At 33.2% G+C, this 15,624-nt stretch overlaps 2 long non-coding RNA genes across 2 annotated transcripts; both read right to left on the bottom strand.

Moving 5' to 3' along the window:
- Positions 1–1,200: 1,200 nt before the first annotated feature.
- On the bottom strand, positions 1,201–12,165 carry LOC128238604 (uncharacterized). Its single transcript, XR_008261741.1, has 3 exons — positions 11,895–12,165; positions 2,968–3,174; positions 1,201–1,620 (listed from the first exon to the last, which is right to left on the bottom strand). It is a non-coding gene; the product is annotated as an uncharacterized LOC128238604 (long non-coding RNA).
- Positions 4,937–11,886, bottom strand: LOC128238605 (uncharacterized). Its single transcript, XR_008261742.1, has 4 exons — positions 11,419–11,886; positions 10,149–10,227; positions 9,790–9,830; positions 4,937–9,399 (listed from the first exon to the last, which is right to left on the bottom strand). It is a non-coding gene; the product is annotated as an uncharacterized LOC128238605 (long non-coding RNA).
- Positions 12,166–15,624: the final 3,459 nt, after the last annotated feature.

The raw sequence follows: 15,624 nt of genomic DNA, 5'->3' as shown, positions 1-15,624 counted from the left end.
TTAAGCAATTACATTCCTTCATTTCATTAGGGTCTGTTGAAGCCAATGTCTTTAAAATGCAAATACAATACAAACTATACCCAAGATTCAAGGGACATAATAAAAATATAACTTTAAAATGATGCTCTTTCAAGCCTAAAAATGCCTCCCAGAACTTCTATCAACAGAGTCCACATATCTACAAAATTTGTGCTCGAGTTACTTTCTTTGATATAAAAGTGAAAACAAATCTGCATGGTGCTGTGGCATCATACCATGAAAAAAACTAATATCTTTAAAACTTGTTTTCTAGTTTGTTTTTATTATAAAAGTGTTAATAAATCTGCATGGTACTGAAGAAAAAAAACTAATGTCTTAAATTTCAAACCTGCAGCATTAATTAGCGCCATGTTGTCAAGAATATCTGGGCAATTGAATGAAATATGCATGGACCGAAATGACAGCTGGTTTTTCATTGACAAAAGATGCCTTTGAGGCAGTTTAAAGATTATGCTATTCAAAGTATGAGGGTAGTTGGTACAGTTTTCACTCATATTCAGATGATGGCTGATATTTGCTGATAAACATGTATCCTCTTTGCAGCAGGGAATAAGTAAATGACATAGTTTTAATGACCAATATTGGAGATGTGACTTTGACCTCCAAATCCAAAGGGGTCATCTGCTGGTCACCCCAAACCTAAATTTCAAGTTTGAAGGCCATGGGTGCAGACTTTGTCGAGTTGTCACACAGGCAAGCTTTTTGTGTTCAATGGTCTGTGACAAATCAATAGGGCTCACCTACTGGTCAGGCCCAACCCCAAAGTCAAGTTGTTCAAGGGCCATGGGTGCAGGCTTTGTCCAGTCATTATTAGTACAACCTTTTAGCATTCAAGGTCACTGTGACCTTGACTTTTGACCCAATGACCCCTTAAATCAATAGGATCTTCTAATAGTCAGACTTAGCCTCCATGTTAAGTTTTGGGCCATAGGTGCAGGCATTGTCAACTTATCAGTCAGATGTATGGTTTGACACCTTCCTGTTCAAGGTCACTGTGACCTTTGACCATATTACCCCTAAAATCAAAAGGGATCATCTACTGGTTAAACCAAACTTTCATGTCAAGTTTTGGTCTACTGTCAGACAGACGGACGTAGCGGCCAACATGTGCAAAGCAATATACTCCTCTTCTTTCAAAGGGGCATAATAAATTGAAATTGATTAAATATTTTTGTTTATTACGTTAATTAACTTACACTACATACAACAAGTACCATTTTGATATTTTCGAATGCTCATTTGGGCATGTACATGGGTTTTGATCTGACTATGAACATGAAACTACATAGTGATGTTCCCTCCTATCAATTCTAAATTTAAATAACCATGAGAAAAAAAGAATGTTTTCACTGCACCATGAATAAATATGTCAAACAAAATAAATGTCAAGTTATTCAAGATTAATTTAACACTGATCTTTTGATGATTTCCGTGCATTCCTGACTGCAGGTTTTTCCCATTTTCCCACACAGTTATTTCATATTGGCCTTACAAGGTCAGATCTTGAGTTGGGTCTTCATTGCTGGACACTATCTCTTTATCTCCACAGAAAACACACTGGTGCAAGTTTCATTGCAACAACTGCAAAAAAAGTTATATAATATTCTAACTGAACTCTGCATCAATATTCAATTATTTTTTATTGGATTTAGGAAATGTCTTTGTTTTAAAGGGTTCATATAAATTAATGCATTTTTTTCAATTTAGTGCATTATCATGCTGGACTCTTTGACATTGATGGTTAAAACAAAGAAGGCATATGATTTGTGTACAGATTAAACATTATTAATTATAAATATGTTCTTTAATTAATAGACAAGTGGCAACAATTTCCCCAGTTAAAAAAGCTTACATTTGTATATCTGCAGATTAATCATTTGCATTTCTTTTGCTTTGATCATTTAAGTCAAATGAGTTAGACATGATAATGCATTAAAACAAGGCCTAAAATAAAAAAATTCTTGTTTGGAGTAACGCGACCGACCCATAAAAATCGTTGCCGACTCAAATTTTTTTTTGGCATTTTGATCCGCGAATATTTTTTTTCAACGCCTTTCCGCTACTATTTTCTGTTTCTGCTCTTTTCTTCTGTTTCGGATCTTTTCAATTTGTAGACACACTCGTAGAGCTTCGGTTTTTATCGCTGATCGCAATGAGCGTTTCGAAAACATGGCTGACTGCAAGTTTGTCGAACGTGAACCGAACGAAATTACGTTTTGTGTGACAATAAATTATTTAAATAAAAAAATTAAAAACAACGTTGTAAGAAAATTCAATGTCGACTACACATGGTACGATGTATTTGATATTTTAATGGAGAATGATGAAACAATCCCGGAGAGCTACTACGACAACTTCGAAAAAATGTCAAAAATAACGGTCTCGTCAAAGCCCTCAGAGACTGCAACAGAAAAATTTAGTCCACATTCATATGACAGGATTTCAGTCTTAATTGACTTTGATAAAACTTTAAAATATGTAACAATTGCCAATTTGTTTCACATTTTCGTTTGCTTATCTTGAGTGTCATAAGTTTGTTTTGTTGAGTTCATCTCTGTGTCAGTCTTAAGTAGATTGAAATTCTTTGAAATTAAAAAAATAAAGGATCAGAAGTTAAGATGTTTGTTGTTCAAAAGTTTATTACAATGCCTTGAATAACTAGTGTTATGTAGTGAATGTACTGTACACAAGATCCAGTTGTCGTTGGAGAAAAAAAAAACAAAAAAAAAAACAACCTACCTATCTACCTACCCACCTTAAAAAATCTGGGTAGGGTTACTCCAAACAAGAAATTTTTTAAGGTTGGCCTAAGAAATATATTTTTGGGCATCAATCTATAGTGTGTGCCTTTAATCTAGAAATAAATTTCTTCTCAACAGATGCTATATTATAAAAAAATATATAAACCAGATTTTGATTATGACATACCTGCATAGTTAGTGGTCTCCATAACTGCTCAGAAATGCTCCCTATGACAAACTAAGTGCTGGTGTATGGCTGGGATATAGTGCTGCTCCAACTAATAGCGCAATTCTTCCTACAGGTGGACCAGCTCCTCAATATGGTTTCTGTCATGGCAGTGATAACAGTATGTAACATGCCCTTTTCTACTTTCCAGAGAATGAATCTTCCAATCTAAATTACAAATTTAAGAACAAATATATACATATGCACATGTAATGTTGTTAAAAACAAACCATTTAGATGCCACAAAACTATAAGATTTTAGGTGAAAATTGAGCCAAATCAAAACATTTAGTCATTTAAAGCTGCACTCTCACAGATTTACTGTTTTTACAACTTTTGTATTTTTTGTCTTGGAATGACCTATTTTTTTGCTAAAATATCTGCAAACCAGTGATATTTTATAAGACTACTGACAAAATATTAGATTGCAGACTTCCATATTTCAGGTCGAAAACAAAGGTTTTATGGCTTAAAGCGTTACTAACGGTTTAAGAAAAATGCATAAAACATTTTGAACTTAAATATAAACATTTTCTGACAAATTTATTGTCAGCAATCTTATATGTATGGTTAACATGCATTTTCACATAAATTGGCCCGTTCCAAGACAAAAAATAAATAAAGTAGTCAAAACGTTCAATCTGTAAGAGTGCTGCACTCTCAGTCACAGATTGAAGGTTTTGACAACTTCTTTTACTTTTTGGCTTGGAATAAGCTATTGAAAAGCAGTATGAAAACTGATGAAATAAGACTGCTGACAAAAGATAAGATCATGTTTTTTATATTTACATTTGTAACTATTGGTTTTATGGTTAAAAGCATTACTAACGCTTTACTAATAATGAGATTTTTGGCACAGACCATCATCTTTTGACCGTATTAAAATAAGAAAACAGCGTTCCAATATTTTCAGTTGTCTTTTTTGACTGAATTAATATAAGAAAGCAGCGATCCCCTTTTTCCAGTTGTCTGTTATGTCCAGTGTTCAGAAATTCGCATAAAATAATTCATTACAAGACCAAGAAATAAAAAAAGAGTTGGTAAAACAGACAATCTGTGAGAGTGCAGCTTACACATATGATATGCATTATCAGCCAAGTGCAGACCTACTCACATCCTGGCTACACAACCAGTACATTCATCAGCTTTACTGATTCGAACCAGGCACATTTATATTGGTAGACTAGCATTTTACCATTCTGTGCTGGCCAGTAAAGTTCTCATTTGAATTAGAATTCAAAATGTATATACCCAGGGTTCTCAATAACTTTTCAGTGAACAGGCCGTTTATAAAAAGTAACAGGCCCAAATTGGGGGGGGGGGGGGGGGGGGGGGTCCTCCCCCGGAATTTTTTTTATGTGAGCGCGTCATTTCCTGCATTCTGGGGTTATTTGAATGCCTTTTAAATCACCCCTTTCAAGTGCAATTTTATAAGTAATATCCCCTAAATATGCAGATACAAGTACTGCAGAGCAGTAGTTGTATCAGGATCTATATATATCATAATGCAATTATATTTATTTACCAAATTTCAACAACAAAATATCCATTTGAAAATTGTATTTTCAACACCATATACAATGTATTAACAAAACTACAATGCAATTGTACTGTGAAAATACATAAGGCACATTGAATTAATAAGAACAGTATTCATTACGCTTAACCCTGTTATTAACACATGTCACTGTCCTCATCTGATGAACTGGACGAGTAGTAGTCCCCCTCCCCCTCAACAAGTATCTCCTTGAGGACTGCCCGAATTTCCTCCCTACAAGGTGTGACTGTGTCCACCCAGGAGTCTCAGTATGGCCACCAACACTTTGAGAAGCAGTCTTACTAGACTCGGTATTGGCACTGCAAGGAGTGTTATCACCATATCCAGCAGCTGGACCAGTCTGGTCATTGTGAGATGTTGTACTGCCTGAAATAATATAAAAATGCAGGAAATGGCACATTTTACATTTCATTAATACCACTTTAACTTGGTACCGACATGACAAAAATGTCAGTAAAATTTACATCAATGTCTCTTAAAATAAAAAAGGAAACAATTCACTTTCAATAAAAAATTAGTCAATGATTAGCTTGCTGCAAATGCAACTGAAATCAAAAGTACACTATCTTTTTTACATTTTTTTGTTTTGTTCAAAACACTTGCAATCAAAATGTTTTCTTATAAATGGGACACACTGTCTAATTTGACATCATGTAGTTGCAAATTTGTATTAAAATTGAAGTTTAAGCAAAAATTTAAAAATTTACCTTACCCAACCCACTTTATATTTGGTGAGTCTTTAATATTGCTACGATTTTTTCATACAGAATAATGATAATGATAATAGAGTAAACTTACCTCCTTATCAAATCTTCGTAATAATGCATCTTGTACTAGCAATAACAACGTAAAAAAATAATTTAATGCGGTATATTAAAGTGATATATCATTTTAAAGGTTATGTCATTACAAACTCAAATATGCACATTTTTTCAAAATCCATCAATTTTTGACAGAATTATGGCCCTTTTAATTTTACATTTTTATCAATTTTTCTGCCAAAATAAATCAAATTCAAAACTTCGGAATTTAAATGAAATAAATAATGCCAAACAACACGTTTTGTTTATTTTCTATAAATTTATTACACATTCCTAAATATCAGACCCTAAACAAAGTTTTAAGTAAAATTATTTTACTTTAAAAAAATGATGAAAAAACGTCCATTTTTAAGAAATTTTAAAATTGCTTTATATTTTGAAGAATGAGCTTGAAAAAGGTAAAAGACAAAGAACATTTACATTCTTCCATTCACTGCTTGACTGTTGCATTTTTACAATTAATAGTATTATAAATAGGAAGATTAAAGGCAAACAAAAAATTAGTTGCCATGGTAACCATTCAATAAAAATACAAAAAATGCTTTAAACATCGCTTTTTGTTAAAAAGGAGAATTATGTACATCTTGCCATGATTTGCCTGACAGTTGTAATAAAGGTGAACTTCAACCCATCTAGCAATTCTGAATATTTCAATATAAGTATGAGATTGTCAGCAATTTTCAAGGTTAAATTATAAATATAATTGTATACAAAGTATGACCAAATGATTAACAAATAACAGAAATATTTCATTGACTGAAGCGGACATGCTAAAAAGTATCACATTGAAAATACAAAGGTTTTTAGACAACAATTACAGTTTCTTAAGAAAACTAGACTCTACAGTTACCATGGCAACTGTTTAAAGTGACACTCTTATTCAGTATCAATGCATACACATGTATAACAAACATATACTTTGACTGTTAACCCTTTAACAACTTACTTCATAATTCATTTTTGTAAAATATTAAGTATTGATAAAAATATTGTATTAAACCGTGTATTTAAGCTGAAAAAGCAAAGATATTAAATGATTGGTGAATGCATAAAGATTTACTGTGATCTACTATGATCTCAAATGGTAGAAATACTGTCTTTTATGCACATTTCCTTCAAGTAGAAGTAGGCATCCTTCATTAGAACCATTGTTTTCAACATTTATCAGGGATGATAACAAGGCCAAGTTGCCAATCCTGAAAATGTCTGCTTGGAGTTCAGTGGGCCGCTAAAGGCCCCCGATGGGTCCAGGGCAAAGCCCTGGTGGGGGGACAAGGGGGGCGAAGCCCCCCGAAGCTTTCAGCATTTCAGGGTTTCTAATACCCTTTTTTGCCTTAGAATAGTGTTAAAGGAGTACACCGTTCGGTTTGGTAGATATAATTATGTCCAACAGGAGACTGCCGCAATCAGAACAATTATCAGGAATCTTCACAGGCATAAGACATGAACCTTACATTTTGGTTCAGTTGTCCACTTCCCATAAAACTCAAATGGCTATGATCAAATGCCTGTGCATGAATAGTCTATACTGTGGGATGTTTGATAAATAATAATGAATAACATATCAAATATCAAGCTTGCAAATGTTTATTGTAAGGTGTTATTTATTCAAATTTTATATATCAGACATAAGAGTATTTATTCCATTATCTGCACATTTGATGAGAATATAATATTATTTATTATTATATATATTATTCCAAGTAATATCCAAATGGAACTGTAAATGCTTTGGCAGGGTAACCGTTGTGGACATGGCGGGCTGTGTCACCATCAATGTCTATGAGGTGAGGGACAAGTTGACGTATTCTGGACTCCAAGCCAGATTTGTTCTCTTCATGATGTTACAGGTGTCCAGTAGCACACACTCTAGATTGTCCCACGGAAGTTTAAGTCTCTCAAACAGGCTTTCATATTCCTTGAAAATTGATTCAGAATCAGCCCTTGTGATAGGAGGACAAATGTCTCAACACTATTTCTTTCTCTATAGCACAAAAATAGCTGCAACAGTTTTCTCATTTTATGTGTTTGTTGACTCATCTAAGTTCAAACAAATCAGAGTATCACTTAACTCCTCCACAAGTTCATCATTGAAATGGCTTGCCTCTCCGTAAGTCATCTTATATGATGCTGTACACCTTTGAAGTTTTGATTCGCTGAGAGCTTTTGTATCTTTGGCAAATGTCTTAAGTAAGACTCACTACATGTGGTACCAGGGAGTATGGAAGGTCATGATCAGCCATAAATCCAAGAATCATGGCCCCTGAATTGAATTGTCGGTCAGTGACAGGAACAACCGGATGCACTGGCTGAGGTGTCTGTTGATCCCTGACTTTTGGAACCATCAATATACCTGGAAATACAAATTACAACTATAGAAATTAAATCTCACTCAAACTGGGTCCTCAAGAAGATTTGTTGAACTGTCTCAAATAGAAAATAAACTGATTGCTCTTACTTAATATATATATTACTTCTACAAAATATTAATTCATTTTTTCATTAAATTTTAAACCACCCAATTTTATCTATCTATCTATCTCTGTTTAATGTCAACCCCTCTTCCGAGTGTTACTGACATGAACGGTGCGCGCCGGCTTGTTAGTGAAAAAAATAAAACACTGATGAGGCAAATCACATTAGAAAAGGGTATAAAAGAGAACAAAATTTAAGTAACATGATAAAAAGTGATTGGTGAACTGGTAAAAGGATAAAAACACTGCTCGCTTGTGCTTAATGGTTGATACAGCCACCTTGAATGTGTCATGGGTGGGGATAGTGATTTTCTAAACCTTCCATTATGGTCAACAGCCCCTTCTTATTGAGAACAATGCTTCAAACATTATGATAACAATAAAGAAACGGTTTACATCGTAAACTTCAATCTGCCAAATAAAATTTGTAAAATAAAAATCGTTTATTACAAAAAAATCCGAATCGGGATTTCCGAAATATTGCTACATGCGCAAAAAGCCATTCTCAGTTTTAACACATTCTATTAACTTTAAAAGTACCGTTTCGGGAGTTTCTCTTAAAACTAAATAGCAAATATACCTTTAAATCGACGAATCGATGTTTTTAGAAGTTGGTGGTGGTCGTCTTTTTCCAATACTCGTTTATTAATCTTCGTCGTCTGTCATATCCGGATACGAACCATCCGGATACATGTTTCTTATTGTCCGATCGGAAATTTCCGTAATCACCCGACGCTATCTTAACCAATCATATAGCTTGATTGGCAAGATGTAAATAGGTTCGTTAATTTCCGGCTTTACACTTCCGGAAAACTCACCTTTCGTACCCATATTGTTCGAACATAACTCGAATCGCTCCCTATACCCATCCCTCCCTAGAAAAAACTCAACGGATTTACATATATATTAAAATCGATCTGTGGGGCCTTAAATCCGGAATTCCGGATTAATCCGGAATTTTATCATCCCTGATTTATTCATCCTTTTTGGAATAATAAAACAAAAGTATTAATTGTGGTAAATCTTATGTGGGAGTAAGAGTGCATCTTTAAAAAAACCGACTTTTTTTAAAATTGACATGGAAACTATAAACACGAATAATACCAGATAATGTTTAGAAACAAACATAAGGACAATATTTCTGTTTCAAATCAAATTTAAAATACTTTAATTATTGGAATCAAAATGTGCATAGATTTGGAATCATAATGTCCATGCATGTATTTGTAACCATTCATGACAAGTTTTACACATAAAAAGGAAACATTTCATATGGAAACATTTTCACTCTATAATCACTCAAAAAATGAAGGAACTGTTCATGCTGTACAGGGGTATTTGGAAGTGCAGATACTTCTTATTGCAAGAAAATTAATCCTCTTTGCTAGTACTACACTGTAATCTTGGATATTGCAGGAATTGAGAGAGAATCTGCGAGACACTTCATGGTATGACTGTTGCATGATAGAACCACTGTCAAATACAGAAAAATACTGTCAAATTACACCAAGGTGTTTTTTTCTCAGAAACCATCATGAGCCTGAAAATATAACAAAGGAATGTGTTGATTTCAATTAATACACATGTTCACAAAAGAAACTACATGCATTCAGTTTATATGGCAACATACATATACAGATGTATACATACAGTGTAAAAAGGTTTTATCACAATTAATTAAGGGAATACATTATATTACCAGATATTGTCTTAATATTGTCTTAATAAAGTTGACATACATACAGAGAGAAATAAGGATTTTCTAATTTAAAACTTCATACTGTTCAACATTTTTGTCCACTTTTTGTACATAACAAATTACCTTTTCTCTATAATAATTTATTTTTCCTTTCAAAATTATTCCTCAAAAATGTCAACATTATATTTTTAATAGAGCAAATAAATACAATAAAGACAAAAAAGTACATACAATTAGGTTACTGAATCTGCATCAGTCAGGTGAGAGTGAAACTGAAAGTAAACAGAAACAGAGATAATTATGTATTATTCAGAGAGGGACAACTATGTATATATATATACATGTAATGAGGTTTGATGTCTATACACAGTTGGGTATTTACCAGAATCAATTTAAGAATCAATTCAACTTTACAGCTCAAAAAAATGTCAAAAGCATTTATTTTACAAATAATAAAATATGTCATCATACAAAATGTCAAAGTTTATAAAGAGTTCTCAATAACTTCAGGTATGATTTCAAAGAAAATTAAGCAAATGGCATGTTTATGAGATATTCTCTGGTAAATATGCATCATAGTTCTAAGTTACCTCAGTTCTGCAATCCTTCCCATCATTCTGACTGGCTGAATTGGAGTGGTATGAATGTATTCTATGGCTTTATTTCTCACTGAAAGGAAGAAAAGATTAAATAAAAAAGGGAAAAAAGACTAATAAATGACAAAACTGACCACCCATGAATTGGCAGACATACTGATGTGTAAAAATACTAAAAATATTTAGTCAAAAAGGAAGAACAGCCATTTATGGAATGTGAAGTTTAAAATAATTTCAAATGAATTATCAAAACATTGAGTTGAAAATTAATGACAGCAATTGAAATCCTATCATAACAGGAATTCCAATAAATCTGAAGACAAATAATGTTTGAAAAGTTAAATAATTTTTACAGAGAGTGATTTTATAATCCAAGTAACTATACAGAACATAAAAATGTTTCCTGAAATTTACATGTTAAAACATTGATATGTTGAAATTTGAAACTTTCCAATTATTATTTAAGTATTAGTTACTTGGTGATAATGTATGATCTATAAACAATTAAAATTGGTAGGCATCCAATTAACTGTTTAGAAGATTAAAAAAATGCTTACTTTCTTAGTTTCAATTGTGAAATGCCTATATAAGCCAGCCTGCATTTTTCTTATTAACCAATAAAACACTAAATGAAAACTTGGCATTGTAATTTGATTAATTGGGTTTTGGTTGTCGAGCTCTTTCAAGTTATTTAATATGAATTTGTCGGTCAATGCCCGTTGCAGAAACATGCGCATAAACAATAACAAACTTCAGCTTGACAGATTCTTAATTAATAATATAGAATGGCTTAATAAAAAATAACTGCCAATTCTCCAATAGTTTATTAACATTTTTAAAACCGAAAGTGACCAGATCCTTAAAGAACCCGGTCTGTTTATTTCATCTCAATGTTTACTCAAAATAAATTACTATTTACAGAGGTTGGCATTTAAAAAGTTAACAAAAATTACTTCCTGGTTAATTCGGATACTCTCGGCTTTTAAGGTTGCATGCCTTATGAGTCATCAAATTGTTCTTGTTTATGGCCACTCTCAGAAACGATGTGTTTATAAATAGCCCTTGCGGAAAAATGCGACAGATTACTGAATCAAATGGATAGTATCACTGTGTAGATAAATGAATGAATTTTCAGAAATTCGATGATGCATTGTTGTTCTCTTTCGATTTGGACCTATAATTCAGCATGTTTTATCCCCTGTTTCAGTTTTTGTCAAAATAAAAGCAGAAAATATAAATAATAATTCATTAAAGTTATACTCACCGATGCAGGAGACGTCAATGTATCCTTGTAAAGTCATTGACAATCAAAACAATTCTTAAAATATCCGAAATCGAAAGTATAAAATGACAGTCAAAACGTCCCAAGACCGGCAGAAAAACGACATATTACAAAAAATGCTTGTGAAACTTTTTGCTCGTTTTATTTTGTTTCACATAATTAGATAAAACCCGTACTACAGTTGATAGATAATTTATTCATGATTATTTTGGTACCATTTTCGGCAGTAAGTATAAATGTTTGCAGGAGTAATATCCATTGGAGTGAGGAGTGGTATTAGCATTGTGCAGAATAGGGAAGTGTAAAAAACGACGTTACGTTGTTATTGCTACTTGTACGGAATAAACAACGATCAAAACTTCAAACAAAATAAACGGTGGAAATCGAACGTGAAACAATAAACAGAACAAGAAATTCATAAATGCAACTGTTTTATTTCATTTTTATCTTATACTCACTCGACACAGGGTGAAAGAAATCGTGTATTTTTCTTTTCTTCATTTTTACTAGAATGAGACGCTTGCTTCCAAGCGTTTTATCAATCGTCTATCTACACGGACTAGTGAAGTTTATTAAACGGCGCCGTAAAGAAATATGCGGGACCGGGCGAACGCTAATCAAGTCGTCGTATTTAAAAGGCAATAACTTTTTTATTCGTTGACGGATTTTAAAAATTTAAATTGTAAACGATTTGGGAACTTTTAATTTTTGTTACTAGGCGATTTTGAACCGGCCCAAATGCCATTTGAACCGGTCATTTTGGCCGGCGGCCGGTTCTTATTGAGAACCCTGTATAATACCTTTGTTCATTTTTTTGGCCAACTCTGTTTCAACTGATGAGAAGTTTCAAAAAATAATTACAACATCTCAGTAAATACCTGCATTTATGTGTTTCTTGTGCAATCTGTCAGCTTTGGTAGGCTCAGGTTTCATTTTGTCCACCTCAATACTTGTAATCTTCTAGTCTGATGTCCTGCCATCCAATTTTTAAGTCAGGTCAGGTAGCCATTTCAGCTTTGTTCCAGTTGATTGTATCAGATGATGTTGACAATACTAGCCTTGTATCCAGGCACTTCTCAATCAGAAAGTTTACAAAAGAACATGGCCTGTAATATTTAATAAAAAATCATAATTGTTTACTCCTGGATGATGGGTTCTAAAGTAAACCTTTGAGAAAAGATGCTACTGGTATGGTGCTTGAACCCACGACCATGTGAACACTTGCATGGAGATCTGTCAAACTGAGCTAACTGGGTAACTGATTTTTAGGCAGCTCCCAGCTTGGCTCTACAATTGACAAGTGCATTATACATTATAGAGACAATAAATCAAACACTTGAAGCACTAGTCCAAATAAAAGTAACTTAACTGATCTTTTTACAAATTTTGAAATGGCATATCCTCACATACAATTTTTTTGTACCAAAAGTGGGTAGCTTTTCCGATTGGGATTCCGGGTCAGATAATTATATATATCTAAAATATTAGTTATGTACACAAAAAATAAAAGCTGACGAATTATTATGAGTTTGATGAGTGTTTTTCTTCATTTCATACTGTCAAAACATAATGATATAAACTGTTATACATGAAGATCACCTGCAAGGCTGCGGTGCATAGATTTACATAGATGTAAAATGGTTGTGTTTAAATGCATTAAATGCTTGTTTTGTGAAAAAAAATCTTTGCACTTACATGGTAATAACTAAAATACGACTATAAATCTTTAATATCTATTTCAAACATATAATACTTATCTAACTACGATTTCAATATCTTTCAACCCCCACCCTGTTTTGCACAAACCCGATTAGACGTAAGGGATTGGAAGAATCCCATATAACTTATTTATAATACATTTTTTTAATCGTAAAAAGAGTCCGTCAACGTACAAATATTTAGACTAAGAGATGTAGATCAGCTAGATGTACCTTCTAGTCCAAATAATTGTACGTTGACAGATGTTTTTACGATTTTTGATACAGCAAATCCTTCACGTACAAATTGTTTTGTACGAAAAGTGGGTAGTTATTCCGATCAGGATTCCGGGTTAAAGCATATTGCATCTATAACATATCATAAAAACAAGAAATATTACCAGATAATGTTATTTTATATAAATTCCGTAACCAAAAAGTAATATCAAGCAAATAATTATGATTTTGATGATTTTTTCTTCATTTCATTCTGTCAAAACATAACAATATATACATGAAGGGCACCTGCAAGGCTGCAGTTCACAATTTTACAACAATCGGAACATTTCGGCCATCAATTGTAACAACTCGCCATCTTCGGTAAGCTTCGAGATAGTCAATCCCTGTTGGATACTGGCTGAGATGTTCAGATTGTACGGCCAAGGCCGAGTTGTTACGATTGTATTATCTCGAAGCTCGTCGGAGGTGCCCGAATTATTACGATTGGGTCAAGTTGTTCCACTTGGCATAATTGTTGTCTGTGTCAGTCAACTTTCCTTTTAATGAAAGGTGAATAATGTGTTTTAATGCATTAAATGCTTGTTTTTTTGCAAAATAGCTTTGCACTTCCATGGTAAAATATGAATATAAATCTTTACTTTATTATCCATTTCAACCATAAAATACTTCACTTAATACAATTTCAATATTTTTCAAACACCCCCGCTTTTTGCACAAAACCGTTTAGACGTTAGGGATTGGAAGAATCCCGTTTAACACGTCTATTATTTCAGACTAATGTACATTACCGTCGTGTCCGAAATCGATCACTTCCTGGCAGCTCATTTCTGGATTGTCTCCATCTAAATTTAACATTTTTAGACGCATACATTGATGCCATTTTTGCTCCGATTGATGTTAAAGCAATAGCACTAAATACAGGTCGGTTATTTTGTAGAAGAACGTGTTCGAAGTAACATTCAATTTCATTTCCGCATAATCGCCGCCATATTGTGTATGACTTTAAAAACTACACCCTATAGTCCAAAATAACAATAGGCATAACGTTGACACACTGTGATAGGTATAATCCAAATAATTTACTCAGACAAATACAATAGTTCGATTGCTGCTGAAAAAAATCATTTGAAACATAAAAGCTATTTCACAAAATATTACATGACATGAACTCTTTAACCGCGTATGATTTATTTCTTAATAGCTTTCATTCATAAAATAAGTTCTTTGCCGGGGTTTGCCGGGTCAGTCTTGAATGCCGGGATATGTGTGACGTCACACTGGGTGCAAACATGTGGTGTAGCTTACTATTGGATGTAGGGTAAAATGACTTCGTATGTAAATGCTATACTTTCATTATTTTTCATTATTTTGTTCAATAAAACTCACCAAATTGCAACGGTACAACTATACTAAGAGTAACATGCAATGTTTGTCATAAAAAAGGCAATAACGCCTTAAATACACATAAGCAGGTACTTGACGCCCCACATTCACGTAAGTAGTTCTGTTGCTACGCAGGTGGTGTGTATTAATATATTCATGTTCAATATGTCGTGTCAGGCGACTAGTCGCGTTTCTGAAATACCGCTCTCTAAATACTGTCGGCTTGCAGCCGACAGTCTAAAAATCATAATGCATGCCTCTTTCAATCGATTTTAAAGTTTTTTTCGGTGCTTTGATTAGAAATCATACGTTAGGCAAGTTTTATGAACATAAACGTTTTTAAGGAAAATGATTTGATTTTACGAACAACTTTAGCAATAATTCCTTTCAAAATGCAGAGCTTTCCCGCGGTGAGGACAAACATGTGGTTAGTTAATGTATGTAGAAACTATGTTTAGAATATCGGTCGGTTAATGTAGTTGAAACTATTTTTAGATTATCGGAAATTGTCTGTTCTAAGAATAAGAATATGATTGTGCTTTTTCAAGTTTTATTGATAATTTGTTATTTGTGTTTTATGTAAGTATCTTCGAAGAAATAGTACTAGTGCTGTTACGAATGCGTCGCACTCTTTGGATGTTTTACAGGTTTTTTAACCGAACTACTTTGCTTCACCAAACGTATGCATAACTCACCGTCGTATCAGGGCATGTGTGCTAATATAAATTGAAAGCAACGGAACAAAGCTTTTATGCAAAAAAATTAAAACATCATATTAATAATACAAACACCTAAAAATCATAGAATGAATAGTATTTGTTATTGTGTAGCAGGCAAATCATAGTATTTGAAGCATTAGCAACGCGAA

Source organism: Mya arenaria, chromosome 6, assembly GCF_026914265.1.
Source record: "Mya arenaria isolate MELC-2E11 chromosome 6, ASM2691426v1".
In the NCBI taxonomy this organism is placed as follows: domain Eukaryota; kingdom Metazoa; phylum Mollusca; class Bivalvia; order Myida; family Myidae; genus Mya; species Mya arenaria.
This window is presented reverse-complemented; position numbering and strand designations above follow the sequence as displayed.